Source organism: Gallus gallus, chromosome 2, assembly GCF_016699485.2.
Source record: "Gallus gallus isolate bGalGal1 chromosome 2, bGalGal1.mat.broiler.GRCg7b, whole genome shotgun sequence".
Classification (NCBI taxonomy): Eukaryota; Metazoa; Chordata; class Aves; order Galliformes; family Phasianidae; genus Gallus; species Gallus gallus.
In genome coordinates, this window is record NC_052533.1 from 6,766,340 (window position 1) to 6,786,784 (window position 20,445).

The 20,445-nt window shown below is 46.0% G+C and overlaps 1 protein-coding gene and 1 non-coding gene across 4 annotated transcripts in view; both read left to right on the plus strand.

Moving 5' to 3' along the window:
* ACTR3B (ARP3 actin related protein 3 homolog B) overlaps positions 1-20,445 on the plus strand; it is a 97,657-nt gene that overhangs the window by 18,810 nt on the left and 58,402 nt on the right. Inside the window, exons 2-3 of one of the 3 annotated variants that reach the window (XM_046930884.1) lie at positions 17,233-17,435; positions 19,245-20,221. The gene's annotated coding sequence lies outside the window, so the exon portion shown is untranslated. Of the gene's footprint in view, positions 20,222-20,445 lie in introns of all 3 variants that reach the window. The other 2 variants (XM_046930882.1, XM_046930885.1) reach the window with 2 other exon arrangements.
* On the plus strand, positions 5,442-5,547 carry MIR6554 (microRNA 6554). The gene has a single exon (NR_105421.2). It is a non-coding gene; the product is annotated as a microRNA 6554 (primary transcript).

Genomic DNA, 20,445 nt, shown 5'->3' on the forward strand with positions numbered 1-20,445 from the left:
ATACCAGTCAGTGCACGAATTGCTTCTGCCCACAGGCAGCATTGTGTGGCTTGGTGTCAGAAGGAAGCAGATCAGGTGTTTCCTTGTGTGCACCGAAGTAGTATCTGCTGCCCAAGATGCTGACAGGGACATCTGAGGTCACCCAGTTCAGCCTGCAGACAAACATGATGTCATCTCTATCAGTGTATGAGCAAACCCCCATTCTAAAAGCAGTTCTGCTTGCTTTCCTTTCTCTCTCCACTTGTTTTGCTCTCCCATCCTCCTGCAGTGGGGTTTTGTCCACCCTTTCTTTTTCATTTTTCAGCCTGTGTTTATTCCAGGCCAGTTTTGCCTGTTATACTCTCATGTCTAGCTTTTGTCTCCACAATTTGCTTCCTGATGGGTGAAAATGAAGATGGAGTCCACAAGAGAAAAGTTTGATATCGCCATTTTTGTGCACATGAAATACTCAGCTCTTTGTGCTTGATTAGACAATTTTGAGATGCAGGCAAATGATAATTACATTGGTCACAAAACATTTAACTGAAAATCTGAAGTAGCCATTAGAAAGAAAACCCTTCTAGAACACGAACTTTTTCTTTTATTAAACAATTTATAATTTGGTCATACAGTGCTCGAAGATGCTTACAGCTGAATTTTAAAGTGTGCCGATTTCACTTAGTGTCACTTTACATTCTGTGGGTTGGAAGATCTGCAAAGCCTTTCGCCAGGCAGAGAGAAGTGCCCTGGATCCTCCCGGCTGTACCAGAGAAGCCTGAGCTGCTACCCGCAGCATCCCTCACCACCACCCCGGCATCTTTGTGCTCTTCATCTCCATCACGTCAGCCTGGAGACATGATGTGAAGCCAGTTTTGTAAAGGAGGTGGAACAGAACAGCATGGGCTTGGGAGCGGGACGGCGAGAGTAGCGAAATGTTCGCTCACTGAGTGCAGGTGACTGGTTAGGAGGAAGTGCGAACATTTGCTGGCTCGCCTGGCACAACAGAGCACTTCGAACAGCCTTCCCTTGTGATACATTTGAGGCAATTTTATTTGGAATTTCTGTCCAAGTAACATTTTAAACTTTTTTTTTTTTTTTTTGGATCAAATTAACATATTGGTCTTTGGGACGTTCTGCTCAATGCTGTAAGACTGCTTCCTCTTCCTGCCCTTCCTCAGTGCTCATAGAATCATGGAATCATAGAATCACCAAGGTTGGAAAAGACCCACAGGACCACCCAGTCCAACCATCCACCCATCACCAATGGTTCTCACTAAACCATGTCCCTCAGCACAACGTCCAAACCTTCCTTGAACACCTCCAGGGTCGGTGACTCCACCACCTCTCTGGGCAGCCCATTCCAGTGCCTGACCACCCTTTCAGAGAAGTAGTATTTCCTAACGTCCAGCCTGAACCTTCCCTGGTGCAGCTTGAAGCCATTCCCTCTAGTCCTATCACTAGTCACACGAGAACTCAGCTCACACCCGCCGGCTACACAACATAAAAACTGGATAGGTGTAATCAGCATTACAGATACTAATTCGCAATGGGACAAAACCCATTTGAATTTGTGCATATGCATCAGCAGCACTACCTATATTGATCCACAAGGAATGAAACCGATTTGCAGATAGGTGCATGCATCTGAATTGTGAGCAGCCATTTGGAGGTCTCGACTCATGGTCTGCCCTCTGCAGCCAGGTCTGCAGGCCAACACTGTAAGCAGTTCCTTCCATATGTTTGTGCCCTGGGCACACCAACAGCCTCTGCAGACCCCAACCAGCCCTGGGCATTGGCTGTGGGTGCTGCTGGCTCCCTGCACTGGGTGCAATGTGGGCTCCCAGGGTGGGGGCACAAAATGTATTCCTCATCTTGAGCATTAGCAGCTCCTGAGCAGGCACCTGAGCACCAGGGTAATGCATCTTCCTGCATATTAGTACTTCACTTCATCACATGCAAGCTCTTTTCTTCACCTCTGTTCCTCCAGATGGATGACTGTTTGGGGATGGAAGGCTTTTTTCCCCTTTAGCTGGACCAAGGCCATCCAGCGGAGTGAGCAGCAGGAGGTTTTGAAAGAGAGATACTGCTAGCACTGTTTCCACATACCCGAAGACTGATCTTTATGCAGCTGAGACTACAAGGGATATCCCTTAAAATAAAGGGCAGCTTATTACCCATCTTCTCCAACTCCTGTGGAACGAAATATCCTAAAGTTGAGAGAAGCTGCTGCACAAAGCTTCTTTATAGCTCTCAGTGTGCCTCCTTTGCTGGCTCCAGCTGCCCCTACGCTCTGTTTTTCCTCAGCCTTTTCTTCAATATTTTTTCCAGTTGACTTAGTTATTACAGTACACGGACCAGAGCGAGGAAAATACCCTGAAGGTGGGAGCTGGCAGAGCGGGGGGTGGCAATGGAAGCGCTGTTGCCATCCCATGACATCACCTGCGCGGCCATTGGTGGCACTGCGGTGCGGGGAGGCACTGGCCGGCATCCCCGGGCTCACTTCCGTGACACAGAACAGAGCCGGGGCCTGTCTGCTGCCAGCCCCTTTCAGTGCCAGCCTGCTGGCAGAGCTCGGGACATTTGTAAAAACAGTACAGTACTTTATTTAGCCTCTAGTGAGAAAAAGTCACTTCACAGCTCCGGTTTAGGCACAAGGCGCTAACAAGCAGATTGGAAAAAAAAAAATAATCCCTTGCTTAAAAACGTTTCAAATGAAAATCAGTTTGTATGCCAGATGACCTCGTGGATCTGGAGATTGAGCCGTGCCTTTTATCTCCAAAGAAATGGGTTCGGATCCTGATTAGCCCATAGAGGAAATTCCATTTAATGGTCTAATTTTGGTGAGCTGAAAAGCTGTTCCCTGCCTAGAACCGCCATCTATTATGGGGTGATTGGCAGTCTGTGTTCGAGGCAGAACAAGAACGTCACCTCGGCTCTACTCCTATTACTTCATCCTGCCATCAGCTCTCAGCACCTAACCTCCACTTCCAGAGAGCCTGAGAAAACAGGCAGGATTCACGGTGAAAGTGGAGTTGTGCAGCTGTGCCTGGACAGAGCGGAGCGGGCACATGGCTAAGAGAGACTGCGGAGGTGCCAAGGGGAGACCTGGAGAATGGGACAGGAGGGCCTGAGAAAGCAAGAAATACACTGATGGAGCAATGTTTCCATGGGGCAAAATGGAAAGGGGAAAAATGAGGAATGAGGATGGACAGGGAAAGGATGTCTGTGTGAAAAGTGGGATTAGGCATAGCCAGAGTTGAAGGCAATGAACCAAAATGAGTGTAACTCCACCTAGATGTCAGGTGTAAGAGGGAGAATCTCAGGGTTGGCTCCTGGAATGTCTCACTGTGTCTGACGGTTCTGGTTGGCACAGACATGTCCTGAATCATAGAATCATAGAATGGCTTAAGTTGGAAGAGACCTTAAAGATCATCCAGCTCCAACCTCCCTGCCAGGACAGGGCTGCCCCCCACCAGATCAGGGCCCAGGGTGCCATCCAACCTGGCCTTGAGCACCACCAGGGATGGGGCGTCCACAACAGTCCTCAGCTGGTGCTAAATATTTTGCGTTCAAGGTATCTTAGCATGGTTTTCCTAAGTCTTAATTCCTTGGAGCATGAACCACTTCTGCAGGGGAGCAGAGGATATGCAGGACTGGTCAGCAGCCAGTTCACTTCTCCACCACGTCTTTGAAGGAAACAGAGTAAGAAAAGAACTACGCACCTCCAGCCTAATCGATAGAGTACCTCCATGTTGTTGGGTTGTATTGCTCCTACCAGCATAAGCATGTTCCTGGTGGCCTGCTGGGCTTTCTCTACAGACATTAAATGGAGAAAGGAATTAGAATTTTGTACTGCGACACTAATCAGCCTCATGACCCTGTTTTGTGCAATGCTGTGAGCAGATAGATAAGAAAATATTATCACTTCAAGGTGGTTGCAGCAGTGGGTGAAAACCTATCAGCGGTGGGAATGAAGGTATTGCTGCTAGGATGGCATTTCAGCTTTCAGCCTTTCCTTAGTCACCTTGGCTGTCACAGCAGTGAATGTGCTCATAAAATAATCTCTGTTTGGGTGGTCTTCCTTGGAACAATAAAATGTGCATTTGGGATGGCACTGATACTTGGAAAAAACGCTATAAAACCAGCATGGCAATTAAGTGCAAAGTACTGCCTTTGGGGAGGAGAAATGCCAGAAGGGGACCTCCTGCCTGGGCAGCAGCATAGCAAGGTGGGGTTGGAGCTCCAGGTGGGCTGAAGGCTGAACACAAGGGCAGGGTGGGATGTCCTTTTCTGGCTGCAGTTCTCCAACAGCGAAAGCTGCTCTCCACAATCCCATTGCTTCATCATCTCCTCCCACCTGAGGCTTTGGCTTCTTCACACACCCCTCAGCCTTAGCCGGGTGTGTTAGATGGAAGGCGAGAAGAGACCTGCTGTCTGTACTGCTGACTGTTGGGGAGGGGTTGGCCGGCGACGGCGCTGGCTGACCTGGGAGGGGAGAGAAGGCAGCTGGGGGTGGTGATAAGCAGCTGGAGCGGGTGAGAAGAAATAAACTTTTCACCCAGCTCAGCTGCAGCCAGAACAGGATGTGTGGCTGCAACCTAAGACATAGGAGATAATTATTCTACTCCACTTGGCACCGGTAAGGCCTCAGCTGGAATACGGTGTCCAGTTCTGGGCACTGCACTGTAAGAAAAATGTAGACAAACTGGAGAGAGTCCAGGAGAGAGACACTGGAAATATCAGAGGCACAGAAAGAACGACCTAGGAGGAAATGTTGAAAGGATTGTTTGTTTAGTCTGGGAACAGCAGAGTCTAAAGAAGTGATGATAAAAATCTTGCAATATGTTAAAGTTTATTGTAAGGAGGAGAGTGATAGATCTTTCCCCACGGCTGCTGCAGGACAGGGAAAGAAGGAAGCAGCTTCATTTGCAGCTAAGAAAACTGAGATTAAGAGAAACTTTCTAGACAGGAGGGCAACGCGGTCAAGCTGCTAGGGAATGCATGGATCTTGTTAAATTACATAGTAAGTGTGTTCTATTTTATTAACAAACATTGGAAGAATAAGGATGTTTTGTTGTTGTTGTTGTTGTTTGTTTGAATGATTATTTTGGGCTAAAGCCTGGGACTGGACTTCTACATGTCCACAGCACAGTCATGTCGGTGCACATGCAAGAAATTGCTCTTGGGCTTCATGCTCACTCTTCTTCTGGATCAGTGTGCACAAAACGCAGCATCTTGTGACTGATCTCTTATTGCAAGGTCTCTACGTATTGCTGCAATACAAATAGGCCATCGTGTAACACAACAGTTTGTATAAAATCCTATGAATACATGAATAACTTTGTCTTATGATTCCATTTTTGGCTGTGCTGTATTTTTTCCCTTGCAGGTTCGTATCACATATCTCTAATCCCTTCTTTGTAGATTTGCCGTATGTGCACAGCTAGAGATATATCCACCGATAGCTGTTAATCCTTTGAGTGTTTTTACATTACACAGCATATGTCCAGTGAAAGTTCTGCTGTGTGGTTTAAGGATATTCACTGATTCTCCAGCAACTGCAAACAGAATACTGCACCATCCCAGGAAGCCCTCAGGCTGTGAATTGGGTTTTCTTCTTCAGAAGAGACTCAGAGGACCTCCTAATATTTCCAGAAGTTCAGACTAATGTGCGTTGCAAACTCAGAAAAGAAATGGAAGGAGGGTCAGGGAGGTTGGATGTGAAGGTAGGAAGCCAGCCCACTAAGGTCCCACACTGCGTATTGGGCTCATCTGAGATATTGCAGAGGTCAAAATCTATGGCTGTAGCTGTCCAAAGCATTTATTGACACTTATGACAGAATATGGATTTTTTTCTCGTGAAGTAAAATCTTTTAGTGAATGTATTTGTTACAGAATGCACTTTCAATTCTTAGTCTCCTTGGATTTTGAAGTGTAACTATAGATATGAGTGTTTGGGATTTTCTGCTGTTCGGTTTTGGTTCAGTCGCAAAATGTTAGAGGTGTTTTATTAGTTCCCAGTGTATGTACCCAACCTTCGTTCCACCTGTACAAGAACACTAACAAAAAACATAAGGTAGTGAATACAACGAGGTCATGGGTACTTTAAACATTCTGAAGATGAATGGCATTAAGCCTATATCACCTTTGGAGTGTATACTCATCGGAGTACTAGAGCAGTACAAACTAGTAAAACAAAACAGCCAGTTAAGCGAGGTTACAGCTGCTTTGCTTTCCACAAAAGCACAGAGTACCCACATAAAAATAATAATTCATTATTATATGAATTATTATTTTTATGGTTCTTCATAGAAGGTAGGTGTCTACAGCATCTACTGTGAAGAACCAGGATGTGGTCAGCCTTGTCTGTTGAAATGAGGTGAGAGAGAAAACCATATCTCATCAATTTCTCTTGGTTGCTTTGCAGGGCATTGGGATGCTCCCACATATTCCTGTTAGAGCTGTAGCATTATTGAAGTTTTACTGGGATAGGAAGGAAAAATGGGAAACGTAGAATCATAAAATCACGAGGTTGGAAAGGACCTGCAAGATCATCTAGTCCAACCGTCCTCCCATTACCACTGCTACCAAGGGGTAGTGGAAGGAAAGGGGGAACTGCTGTGATTTAGATGTTGAGCAGCTGGACTTCAAAGACTGTGTTAGACACCTCGGGCTCCACGTACAGTCAGTGGAGAGGAAAAGTAACTCCAGGGAGATACTTGTCTCCTTTCAGGACAGGAAATGCCTGTTTCTCTGCTGCCTGTGCGAGACACGTAGGTATCCAGCTCCTAGATATGTGAAGTTGGCTGGGATGACCCTGCACGGCCTACTGGCTGTGGCACTTCCTGGAGACCGCTCCCACCAATGGGAGTTGCCTAAGGGTGGAATCGCCTCTTCTACTCACCCTGTGGTGACTGCAGGGCTGCAGTGACTGCCAGTGCCGCCTGTGAGGAGGTGAGCTGGCCACTCAGCTCTTGCCATGGCCCAGGAGTCCTGACAGACAGCTCACTTCAGGGCTTTTGGGCTGAAGAGCAATTTCAGAGGATTGGGAGTGAACTTAGTGCCAAACTTCTCAGTATTGCCAGGCCCGAAGCTCTACATAGGCAGGAGCAGAAGCGTCAAAGTTATAAAGATGCTTTATTGCTCATCTACACCTGACATCTCAGCAGAGCAAACCTGACAGCTCCTCACAAGGGTCCCAAACCATGCTCTTGCCGGGCTCCCACTGGGTGTCTGACAGCTGCTGGCTGAGCTGTAGTGGATCATGAGGAGGAGGCTCCAGCTGAAGGCCTCGAGGTGATGGGCTCCAGGGCACTGCCACTTTTCCAAAGCCACTTTTCCAAAGCCTCACAGCCAGAGGGGTGGAGGGAGGGAGAGCAGCGGGGGGAAACGACACCACACATTAGTTGGAGAAAAGGATTTTACATCAAGGATTATGTAACTTTTGACGTGTCCTATATATTGAGGCCCAACACCGGGGATTTAGCACTGTGCCGTGCTGTTAGCACTGCTTACTTTAGACAGCCACTGCTCAAATAATAGTACCGTCCTGTTGGAGGTTCTCCAAATTTGTGTCTACTCCATCCTTGTGGGGCTCCTCAGATACCATTGGCACAGGCTGCCCAGGGAAGTGGTGGAGCTGCCGTCCCTGGAGGTGTTTAAGGAAAGGGTAGCTGTGGTACTGAGGGACATGGTACACTCTTGACAGGTACACTCTTGGCTGGGTAAGGAACTGGCTGGAGGGCCAGGCCCAGAGAGTGGTGGTGAATGGAGTTAAATCCAGCTGGCGACCGGTCACAAGTGGTGGTGTTCCCCAGGGGTCGGTGCTGGGGCCTGTCCTGTTCAATATCTTTATTGGTGACCTGGATGAGGGCATTGAGTGCACCCTCAGTAAGTTTGCAGATGACACCAAGTTGGCTGGAAGTGTTGATCTGCCTGGGGGTAGCAAGGCCCTACAGAGGGATCTGGACATAGCTGGGCTAAAGCCAGTGGGATGAGGTTCAACAAAACCAAATGTCGGGTCCTGCACTTTGGCCACAACAACCCCAGGCAACGCTACAGGCTTGGGGCAGAGTGTCTGGAAGACTGTGTAGAGGAAATGGACCTGGGGTTATTGATTGATGCTAGGCTGAACATGAGCCAGCAGTGTGCCCAGGTAGCCAAGAAGGCCAATGGCATCCGGCTTGTATCAGAAATAGTGTTGCCAGCATGAACAGGGAAGTAATTGTCCCCCTGTACTCAGCACTGGTGAAGCCGCACCTTGAGTACTGCATCCAGTTTTGGGCCCCTCACTGCAAGAAAGTCATGGAGGCCCTGGAGCGTGTCCAGAGGAGGGCAGCAAAGCTGGTGAGGGGTCTGGAGCACAGGCCTTATGAGGAACGGCTGAAGGAGCTGGCATCATTCAGTCTGGAGAAGAGGAGGCTCAGGGGAGACCTTATTGCTCTCTATAACTACCTGAAGGGAGGTTGTAGTGAGCTGGGGGTCGGTCTCTTCTCTCGTGTGACTAGTGATAGGACTAGAGGGAATGGCTTCAAGCTATGCCAGAGGAGGTTCAGGCTGAACGTTAGCAAATACTACTTCCCTGAAAGAGTGGTCAGGCACTGAAATGGGCTGCCCAGAGAGGTGGTGGCGTCACCAACCCTGGAGGTATTCAAGGAACGTTTAGACATTGTATTGAGGGACATGATTTAACGAGAACCATTGGTGATGGGTGGATGGTTGGACTGGGTGATCCTGTGGGTCTTTTCCAACCGTGGTGATTCTATGATTCTATAATTCTATGATTATATGACATGGTTCAGTGGTGGAAGGCAGACAGTTGGACTAGATGATCGATATGTCTTTTCCAACCTTAATGATTCTATGAATCTGTCACCTGCTGGCGGCATCAAGCCAGAGCTCCCTGTGTGTGTGCCTGGGCAGGGGAAGCAGAAGGTTGGAGACTTATGGACGTGTCCTTTGCCCTGCCTCAGTCCTACACAAGGACCCAGTTTGCATTTAACTGCACCTAAGCTGTAGGAATCCTCATGGTTTGGGAAGCAAAATCCTTTGGCTCTGTAAGCAGACCAAACCCATCTTCATTTGCTGCATGGCTCCTGATAGCTTTTCCACATTTCACATGGGACTGGGCTCTCAAATGCTTTTTACAAATTTGACCAACTCCCTTCCAGCGTCTGGCAGGGCTCATTTTCCCACTGATACTTCACTTATTCCACACGAGCTCCCCCACCTTTATTTCATCGTAGAGTCATTATGGTTGAAAAGAGCACTAGCATCATCGAGCCCAACCATCAATTTATTGAGTCCAACCACCATTTATTTATATTTATGTTCTTTTGCTTTTTTTTTAACTTCCCAGCAGGGAGGTGAGCAAATGGAAGTGCATCCCATGTAACGTCTGCAAACGGCCTCGCAGGGGTTTGGCACCTTGTGCAGGAATGAGCGCATGCAGGTAGAATGCGATGGCTCCCGCTGAGTGCGGCTGTACTGAATCCTACAGCCCAGCGAAGAGCAGCTGGTTAAGGTGGAATTTGAAAATCAGTCACAAGATAAACAGGTTGCAACGTTAAGCGCTCTCCAAGGGAAAAGCAGCATGCAGCATATGTTCTTACTTTGGAAGATATTTAAGAAAGGGGAAAAAAATATCACAACCCTTTAATAGACCCTTTACTGGCTCATGCTAGCGGGGCTGTTAATTAATTAAATAACTATATGTGAATGGCATCCATTGGGAAAGAGCCTCACAGCTTCCAGATGCCAGTTATTGGCCCCATTACAGGCCTAAAACTATTACAGTAAATCATTGCATGCTCCAAGATGAACTGGCACACAATTGCTGGGAGGAAGGACGGAGCTATTCTCACTTGTGCCATTTTGTGTCAGTTTTTATCTAGTGAGATTAATTAGGACTTTTAGAAGTGCAAGTCAGAACTATAAAATATTAAAGGATATTCCATCAGTGGGATGGAGACACGCTTAAGCAGAGCTTTTAAAACTTTTGGATGTTGACGGATAGATAGAAATTGGAAGAGATAATGAGCAACATCTGACTTGGATTTATTTTTTTTTAGAAGGTCAGATTTATAGTGAGTGGGGCTGTACTGAGCCTCCTCTGTCTGCTGGGGGAGTACTCAGAGGAGGACATTAAAGTTTATCACTGGAGTTCAGGTGCCAGGTAAGCAAACAGTTTCTCAGGCCAAAACCAATCATTCAAGGCAGTTATTCCAGATACAGAATCAACCAGAAAGTATTAAATAACCCCACAACCTGGACCCCATTGCCGGGAGGGGAGCACTTCCTGACATTGGATGGCAGCCTAAAATCCATGATCAGGCCTAGAAGGGGCCTTTTTTCCCTTTTCTTAATTAATAAACTACAGCTTTTCACGCTAAATGACTACTATGGACCTTGCTGTCATTTTAGGCTGTGAGGGATAAAACCACAGAGTCGCCTACATCACCCCAAACCTACATTGTGTGCCCTTTGAAAACCCTCATGTCTGCTTCAAATCCAAAATCTGAGCACTGGAGGGGCAATGCACGGTATAAAACTGTTTGTACAATTTACCCAATAATTAGACACATTAATTCACAGGCAGACGTTCCCTCTGATAAATGTTCCACGGCTGGAAGTGCTGGCTAAGCAAAGGGCAGAGGGTTTCGCGGGGGATCACCAGGACTGTTGAAGGAGTGGTGCCAAGGGGACCTCCCACCACCGTCCTCCTGCTTTTAGCCCCCACATCAGACCACACAGGGGGGTTCCAATTGCCTGGAGACGTCCATAGATGTGGCACTGAGGGACATGAGTTGGTGGGCATGGTGGTGAGGGGTTGACGGTTGGGTTGGATGATCTTAAGTGGTCTTTTCCAACCTTAAAAAGTCTGTGATCTCTCTGCTGCTCCAAGGTGGATGGGACGCTCCATAGATGGAATGCCTGATAGCAGTTTACCGTAAATAGAAAAATGAGGTATATGTTGGCTCTGTGGGTTTACAGGAGAAATGGCATCTCTTGAAAACCAACTTCATCAAGCTGCTTTCCCTGAAGAGAAGGTGAGGATGCAGAAACATTCACACGGATACTACCAGGAAGTGACTTGCTGTGTGAGAAACGCATGAGTAAGAGTTTGCTGACTAACCCCTAGTGAAGGAAAGGGGTTGATTTATTACCAGAGCATGACAAATTGAGGCACTGCTCTCGCAGGCTGCTCTGTGCAAGCAGATCCACGCAGCCACGTGGCTCTGGTAGGGCCCAGCGGGGCTCAGGACTGAGTGTTTTGGTTGCCAAACTGGCAGTAGGGATGGCTCAATAGCAATAGGCTGGAAAATTTTATGTCAGATTTCTCCAGAAGTGCAAAAAATGTCAATTTGGACAAAAAAAAAAATTATCCAGATTCGGGTGAAAGCCATGGGACTCAAAGCAGCGAAGCCGGAGCAGAAGGACAGAGGGCTGCTTTGTCAGCAGGGCAGCACCCGGTGTATGTGCTGGTAGGAAAGCACTGCCTCGTCTGGTCCTCAGTGCAAACAAATGGCTTGCAGGCTCTGGGATCTGAGGAGGGGAGTGTCACTGTGTGTCCAGCACAAACAAAAGGATGAGCTGAGCCAAGAGCAGCTCAGTGCTCATCTCCCATTCCCTGGCTGTAACCGCAGGAGACTCCTCTTGGCTTGCATGAGAATGGGAGGGAATGTGATCGCCGAGCAAAAATGTTGTTCCTACTTGATAGCTTAACATGACCTAGGCAGCAGCTACGCTTCTGCACTGAGCTTGCTTTTCTGCTCTATGGAACCTTAGACTGGCCCATGCTTTGCAGCAGAGAAAATGAAACCAAGAGAGGAAAAACATAGCTACTTTTTTTTTTTTTTTTCCTGGGGTGCAGATCATGGATTTTGAGCCAGAATGAGATGGAAGTCAGTGCAGGTCATCACAACCTGCCACCTGTGAGCTGCGGGTCCCACTGCAGGCCCTGGGCTGTGACATAGAGCTGCAGCAGCAGCACGGTTGCACGTGCAGGCTCCTTCCCAGCCACCATGCTCATTGCTTCATGCCCCACGTTCTGAGTATTTGGGGACGGAAACAGGAAAAAGGACTCCAGCCATATACTGCGATCGTACAGTAAATGGTAGATTTCAACTTTCCAGTTGGAGGAATAATGGACTAGTGTTAGGGACCTGGTGCTGTCAGGTATGTGCAGGCAGACACAGCTGGAGAAAAGCTTTGGGCACAGATGCGAAGTCCAGTCTGACTTTGTAAAGATGTATGCGCACCCTTAACTTTAAACACATCAATTTTCCCATTGACCTCCCTGGAACTATTCATGCATTAAACATATGCATGAGCCTCTCTAGAAGTAGGGAATATAATAAATGAGACAACCGAAAGAGTTAACCAGAAATATTTTCTGTACAATGAAATAGGAAAATTTACAAGGGGTGTGTGCACATGGGCTCCCAGTGATCCCTCTTGACAAAAAAGGCCAGATAAAATCTAGGCCACATTGTTAAAGGACAAGGCATTGTTGCTCATGTATGGAGGGTGTTTCCAGCTACCCATAGCACAGACAAGAGCACAGTTTGCATTCAGTACGTTAATTAAGCAATTTGCTGGAATTTAGCATGTGGTGGATTGGTGGGAGGCAACTTGAACTGGGGTTCTGCAGGCTGAGATCCCTTCGTTAGGTTGATGACCCTGAGTGGTGCCAATAGAGCAGCGTGTCAGCAGTGCATTGCTGTGGTGGCTTCGGCACAAAGTCAGCCCTAAACAAAGCAGTTATGACCCAGTGAAAAGAACTGATGAAAGCAATCAAGATCTACATCATTAGGCTGTCTGTTGTTGGTGACATATCCAGAGCCTGGTGATAAGCACAGTGTTATCATGCAAGGGGGGCCTTCTGCAGACCATTAAGACTACAACTGGTTTTTAACCTGTAATTTTTTTTTTAATATTCACATGGGAAATGTTTCCATTTTTACTGTCTATATCTGTCTCCATACATTGCTTTAGGTCTGCTTTTCTTGATAGGTTTATCATTTAGCATATGCTGTACTCATTACCATTTAAATCTATAGGTTGTTCTGGAGTTACTAAGGCATATGGTTGTGAATGGTAGCTACACAAACCTTCAGCAAACAAGCAGTACTGTGACTTGTGCTAGTGGGTGGAGGTGAACGTGGACTCTAGCTGTAGCATTAATGCATTTAGTGGCTGATGCCTGCTTACTTGTGCAAAGCTGCCCAGTGCTCAGGCCTTTCAGACCCGTGTTTGCTAAATCATCTTAAAACAGACCTTTAAGCTTTGCTTTTTCATGGCAGAACTTTCAGCAAGCTGCATTCTCAACTTCCTTCTACTTTTCCTTTTGTGCATTAAAAATGGATACTTGATTTGAACAAGGCCATTATCCATAAGACTACAAAAAGCCAACTCCTTTCTCAGAAGCACTTAAGGCTTTCAAACAATGTACAGGACTGCGAGGGGAGAGACTGCTGCTTCTTTACATCAAGACTGTATCCTGATCTCTCCTTTGTGTTCAAAACCCAGGGTCACCCTACCCAGGATTATCAGGGTCTTCCTTTGAGCACCAAACCTACGGAACTAATGTGACCTGTAGGCAAACAAGCCAAGTCTGAAATGAGATGAAACTCCAGCCCCCGTGCCAGCCTGTACTTGTATTTATTCTGCTTTACGACTTCTTTTGGCATGAGGAGATGCACTGCACTGAGCTTTGGCACACTGCTTCAGACATGGAGGAAGTCTGAGATGGGAGACCACAGCCTAAGTGTATTTACCTTGCACTCTGTTTTCATTAGACTTGCTGGAGCTGAAGGGTTCCTCCATTCCCTTTGAATGCCCTGTTTTGTGTGGTGATGACTTTGCAAGACGAAATGTCTTCTGTCCTATCCATGTGTTGCTGTCATTCACACTGAGAATCCTGGAGCCTGCATGTTTTAGTCTGGGGATGAATTAGCATTTTAGTTTTAGTACATCCTGTCCCATAATTATACTGAAAGGTTTTTGGAAGAAAACCTACCTATTCCCAAGAATAATGATTTTGGCCTCAAATAAAGGACAGGACAGCACTGGCAATGAAATACTGGAAACTCAGCATACTATGAACTTTAGTGCTGGTATTCTGTGATTTCTTATTTGAACAGAAAGGATTTTCAGTTGTATTGCCTTATTTTCCTTGAAGGCAGACTTTGCTCTCGCAGAAAACAGACTGTGGGATCAAAAGAGATCTGGAGAACCAGCCTCGGTGCTCTGGGTCTGCAGGTTTCCATCTGCAGGCTCTAATTCAGCCGTGCTGTGTATGTAGAAGTGCAAATGAGGAGGGAATAGCTCAAAGTTTCACTTTTGGCTTTCAGACGCTGCAGCATTTTGTTCTCTTTATATCTATGGCTTCTATTTAAATCTCAATCTACCTGTAGCTCTGCCTGCACTGTCTTTCAGGGCTCCCTCCTGCTTCTCCCATTGTCCTGGATATCTCTGATCAATGCAGTAGTGGAACAACGCTGCTGTGTATCGCACAGTCCAACCTAGCATGGATTCAGTCCAGGAGTAGACTGGAGACGGTGCCCTTTCCTTTGCCTCTCACATCCCCTGTGGGTAGGATACAACGCAAACTACAACTTACTAGAAAAGGAAGTATTGGGAAATGTGTGTTTCCTATTAGAAATACAAGTAGTGGCAAGAAAACCCAAACAAGGAAGAAAAGAAAAAGCTGTTCTGAAATCTCAATGCTTGGTTATGCTGCCCTGATTTCTTAGCCATCAGTCCTTTGCTGATACTGGTAGGGCTGGGTAAAATGTCACTGCAGCTGATAGATGTAACCTCATTCAGACCAGCAAAAACACCTGATTTTCTTCAACACGAAACCCAGGCAGGTGATCTCACCAAAGCAGAGCCATGTGGAGAGCTAAGGAGTTTCAGCAATAGGAGAGAAAGGGATTTACTCGGTACTTTTAGTACCATGGTGCCTGCGGCTCTGCAGGGCTGGCCTGGGGGAATGGGACAAGCAGCAGAGGTTAGGAGTCATCACCACCTGAGAGATGTCCAAAGTTCCCATTTCCACTGTTCGAAGCTTGGAAATGGAGATCTCCGCAGCTTCACTGCCTACACAATTGGTTTGTATTGCTGGCTTAGGTTATTTATTAACAGCTTCGCTTTTTCTGATGGGTGAAAACAGGAACATCTGTATGATTTTACAATATGTGGCCTTATCATTAGACAAGTCCCACTGATACGTACTGTAACTGAAGTGCAAGCTTAGCAGTCTTACTGTAAAACTGCACAGTGAGGAGTTAAAATAAAGGATAAGGGAAAGTCACATGATGACTCTGTAAGCAGTGGGACAGGACTGCTCAGCAGCTTGATGGTGGGGCCTCCCATGGGCCAGAAAGGTTGAGCTGTGTCCCATCCCCCGCTGGAAGGAGCTGTGACGGGCACAGGCAACCTGCTGTTCCCACCACAAGCTCAGTAGGGTCCGGTCCTCTCCAGATCTTTCTCTTACTGTCAGTCATTGGGACTTCTTGGAGCATCCTTCCCATTTGAGAGCTTGCTTGCTATTGTCAGCAGTCATTCATTGTCATTGTGGGCATTTTCTATGGGATCTTGGGTGAAGCTGAGCCCTTTGCTTTCAGCTTTTGATGACCACACGACTCTCCTTTCTTCCATGCTTTAGCAAACTAGAGGAGCTCCCCAAACAGCCTCCCTTCTTCTCTGCCCCTTCCCATCCCCATGCTGGGGCCACACTCACTCATTTCTGCAAGTAAAAATCCCATTTTGTATTCTCTGGGAAGATGGTCAATTTTTTTGGTGCTGTTAGTGCCATTCTGTATCACGTTGTGGGTCTCTCTGGGACTGAAGTTATTTGTGTCTTGTGAATTGTGGTGCGCCATGTGGTGCCTTGTTTACTTTCTTCTATAATCACTTTTTAACAGATCAGAAAAACATTCTGCCAAAATTCTGCGAGTCAAAAGCAGCTTCAGAGCTGTCAAAACTGCCGGAGATGAGTAGAAACTTGCTTTGATGAGATCTCTGCTAACATGCATCGATTTTCTGAACCCACTTCTTGCATGGTCCAAAGGCAGCATAGCTTTGTAATGGCTGTGGGATGACACTTTGAACTGTGCACTCTGTGAGAAAGGATTCTTCACTGACTGTAGTGTCTGCAGGAGCAGCTGGCAGCCTGGCCATACAAAGCACAGGGACTTGCTATTGCATTTTCACTGACCAGCGTCTTCATTTTGGGTACGCAGAGTGGGAAAGCGTGGCTCAAACCTGCTGTAGGTGACAGCGCCCAGCACCATCTACCACCTACTAGTGGGTGGCACTGGCACAGGCTGCCCAGAGCAGCTTTTTGTAGCAAGAGCCTAAAAATCTTGTCTTTCTGATCCTCAGAAACCAAGATTTCTTCTCTTTCATCTCTCCCCAGAGGGTGAGGAGGTCTTTAGTACGGGCCCAGCAAGATGCATGAGAAACAACCCTGACAAATGGTTTAAATTATAAAGTACAGCAGTGGTGCCAAGTCCTGCAGTACGAGTGCCAAGATTGGGAACATGGCTGTTCCCCAGCGCTTGGCAAGGTGGTGACATCTCGTCACCGCTCTCCGTGAGCGCGAGGCCCACACAGGTACACGGACCAGTTGGCTGGGGCAGGATGCAAAGCAGTGTGGGAAAGCAGGAAGACGCCTGCCAAGCTTTTCCCAAGGAAAGTCACAGCCACATTTTTTCAGAGGGCTCTGCTCCAATGTGAAATTACTCCTGGTGGCAGACAGAATGCAGCCTCCAAAGCTCTCTACCAGTTACACTGAGGTGTCATGTGGGCTCGATCCCAGTTTGCACTGGTAATGAAGGGTGAACACACAACTATTTACTTCCAGCAAAGCGTGGTCCTGACACAGAAAGCTGTGAGAGTGCTTTTGGAGCAAATGCTGATTGTTGGAAAAGGCACCTGGAACTGCAGGGAAAAAAAAGAACAAAAACAAAAACAAAGCCATAAAATAAAGAAGTCTGTTTTTACATTTACTTCCTCCTGGGTCCAAAGCAGAAGGGTTTTTTACCTTCATTGTAAATAATGCAGCATCTACATAGCTGAATCCATCACCAGTTTCATCTCTTCGTGGGAAGAACCTGCAAATCAACTATGGCCAACTTTCTATTTCAAAGCATTACCATGCTAGACATGTTAGTCAACTGTTCAAGAATCCTTTTGTCTTACTACACATTATTCACAGCTCAGTGCCATTCTGCTGTCTTCTTTCAGATGGCCAGACGTTTAATTTTGGAGGCTGCTACAGGGCATCAGAGTTTTCAATCCAGAAGATCACGCAGGTGCATTGTACTGGTGGATGCTCCTTTCCCAGTCAAAAAGATTCTTTCCATTGCCAAATGCTTCCCAACTCTTCCCTTCTTTACAAAATGCACAAGTCCTGTGCTGCTCCGTGGCTGCTGCAAACTATTAACCAGGTAAATGCTAACTTTTAGTCAGGTGAGTATTACAGAATATTCACTGCAACTTCCTACATAAGCTGTAGTGTAGCGACGTGGCAGGGCTTTCTCCTCAGGTGGGTACTGAGTTTGGCAGAGCGACGCGGCCCATTGCCTCAGCTGGATCTGTCTGTATGAAAACATATTTGGATAAAGAGGTTCAAGAGACAATTATTATGGCAGCCACAGAAAAGAAGCAGAATATCAAGTTCCTCTCCAGGACATGGTGCAAGCCTTATGCCCAGCAGCCATCAAAATGGCTGCTTTCTGCCTTTGTCCATTAGTTTCCAGTAAAAATACAACTGTGGGCACGTTTCCACTCGAGAACCTTTACCTTCTGCCATTTCCAGGCTCCATGGAAATTTAAGTGGCTGGCACCAGATACGTAAGTGAAAGGAAACTCCAATTTTATGAGCAAGTAGAAACTTAAACCAAGCAAACTGTTTCTTGTATTTTATTTGCTCTATTAAAAAAGTCTAGGATTAAAAAAAAAAAAAAGCTGAATATAAAAATGACATTTACTTTACAGGTGTCTGTAGAAATCTGGGTTTGTTTTAAAAATAAATATAAAACCTGCAGAAGGCCTTAATTTGTTTTTGCTACAAAATTCTCTCATTATAAAAGGATGAGGAAAAAAAGTCCGACTAGTTCCTCTTCATTTTATGCTCGCTGCTTTAATTCAGTGTTGCAAATGAAGCAACAAACAAAATTCTGAGAAATATGAAAAGTTCTTACAACTACAAAAGCCTTAATAATACAACATTCAGCTGAAGCACAGCAACACTGACATGAAAGGATTTTCATTTCTAAGAAATACTTGAATAAATTAGAGTTTGAAGGTATCACAGAATCACAGAATGGCCTGGGTTAAAAAGGATCACAATGCTCATCCAGTTCCAACCCCCTGCTACGTGCAGGGTCACCAACCACCAGACCAGGCTGCCCAGAGCCACATCCAGCCTGGCCTTGAATGCCTCCAGGGATGGGGCATCCACAACCTCCTCGGGCAACCTGTTCCAGTGTCTCAACTCTCCCCTGTCTCAGTTTAAAACCATTCCCCCTTGTCCTGCCACTATCCACCGTCATAAACAGCTGTTAATATGCATATGCATTCTTTTCTCACACTTAATGCACAGTGGTACTTTTGCAGGGCAGATCTCCAATAGCTGGACCTGCTGAGCCCAAGTCACCAAAATGCTCTTCCTGCCTGGCTGCAGCACTGCAGGTCACCCAGTGGGCTGGAAACCAGGCAGCATGTAGGTCTGGGTGAAAACTGAGACTTTGGAGGAGAAAAGTCCCCATTAAAAACATGTTGAAAACCATTGGTAATACCCACAGTTAACTAAGGTACAAAATTGCTGCTTCCCAGGTTCTTTATCACAGTATCTGTTTTAGACTCTCATCCTAAAGGTTCACTTTTCTAAACAGCACAATTCAGGCAGAGGGGAAGGTCAGTGTACTCCCAGATGGCGTTCTGCCTGCATCTCCTCCTGCAGATGCACAGGGATACACAGAGGTTCCACGTTCCCGAAAGCTGGGCTTGCTGTGTATCTACAACAGTTATGCAGTGCACCATCATTACAATCAGCAGAGAATTAAAAAAAAAATTAAAAAATATGTCTGCATTCAAAGTAAAAATAAATATGAAGTTCCCAAATCTCCTGAGCTACACGCTTTTTAATCAATTAGAACTTTGGCTTCGTTTCAACTTACGCATTTATTTTATAGTACAATGCAAAATATGAACTACATTGTGAATATTATAAAAGCTTTTTTTTTTTTTTCCAGATGGGAATGCCAGAACATTTCCACTGCTTTTTTTTTTTTCCTCAAACATATTACAGCAAGTATGATTTTATGAAAGCAGTTCATCTTCAGCAGAGTTGCACTCAGATAGAAAAGGGAACTGTTGACTTTTTAAAGTAGAAATGATGCAGCCCTTTAATTTTTACATTTGAAAGTTCTGTGGTTCTATTTGCATCATCTCAGTTGTTCTTATAAAACGTGCAAGTACGTCTGTGTAATAATTCACAGTGGATGTGCCCACTCCTATTAAGGCACTGAATTCTGGTCCGCTCTACATGGAGTGGTTCAGTTTTCTGTTTTTCTTGTCTTTGTGCACTCGCATCAGTTCTGAAATAAGTAAAAGTGGTGATGGAAAAAACAAGCACAAACGAAATGACAAAGTTGATAAAATCATCACCACTGGGGAGATGTTAAAAAGAGAACATTCACTCATTATGCCTTACAAGAAAAGAACCAAAGACATGAAGAAATGATCAGGAGGAGGTTTAAGATGAAAAAAAAACCAACCGAAAAACCCATGGTTCCCCACAAAAAGAATAATTAAACTGAATTCATTGTGAAAGTGATGGAATTCAAGATGAAATGAAGTTAAAAATGGATGAGTATGTGAAGGATAGGTTTGTTTACTTGCCATTAACCACGGGTCTTCTGCTGAAGAGCTTCCTCAAAGCCCCACTGCTGACAGCCAGGAGCACCTGCCAGTGAGAAGTGACTTTCCTGGCACCTCTCCCACCTGCTGTGCTTTGGGCAGGGCACTGGGCTGGAAGGACGCAGAGCTGCTCAGCATCTTCACAGAGATCTGCCCACACTGTGCAGATGCCTGCTTCCATATACAGGAGAACAGACGTGCACTCCCAGCTCTGTGCACAGAGGTCTGGGTCCACATGCCCACCCAGGCTGGGAATTCAGGTATGCATTCAGCCTGGAAAGGCAGGCTTCAGAAGTCAGCAAGTTAAAAGGTGAGTCTAACTGTACACCTTTTTTAAGGCATCTTTCTCAAAAAGATACTGTGCAAAATATGTCTTATATATGTTTTGATTAATTATCTGTTCTAAGCTATAAAATGTGTTGTGCAACATGGCTGAATGAATATTGCTGTGAGAAATGTTTTCCCTCGTTTGAGTCATTTAAATTTGTAAGCTAATGTAAGTTTTTGTATTAAATAATGTACTGTGTGCAATCT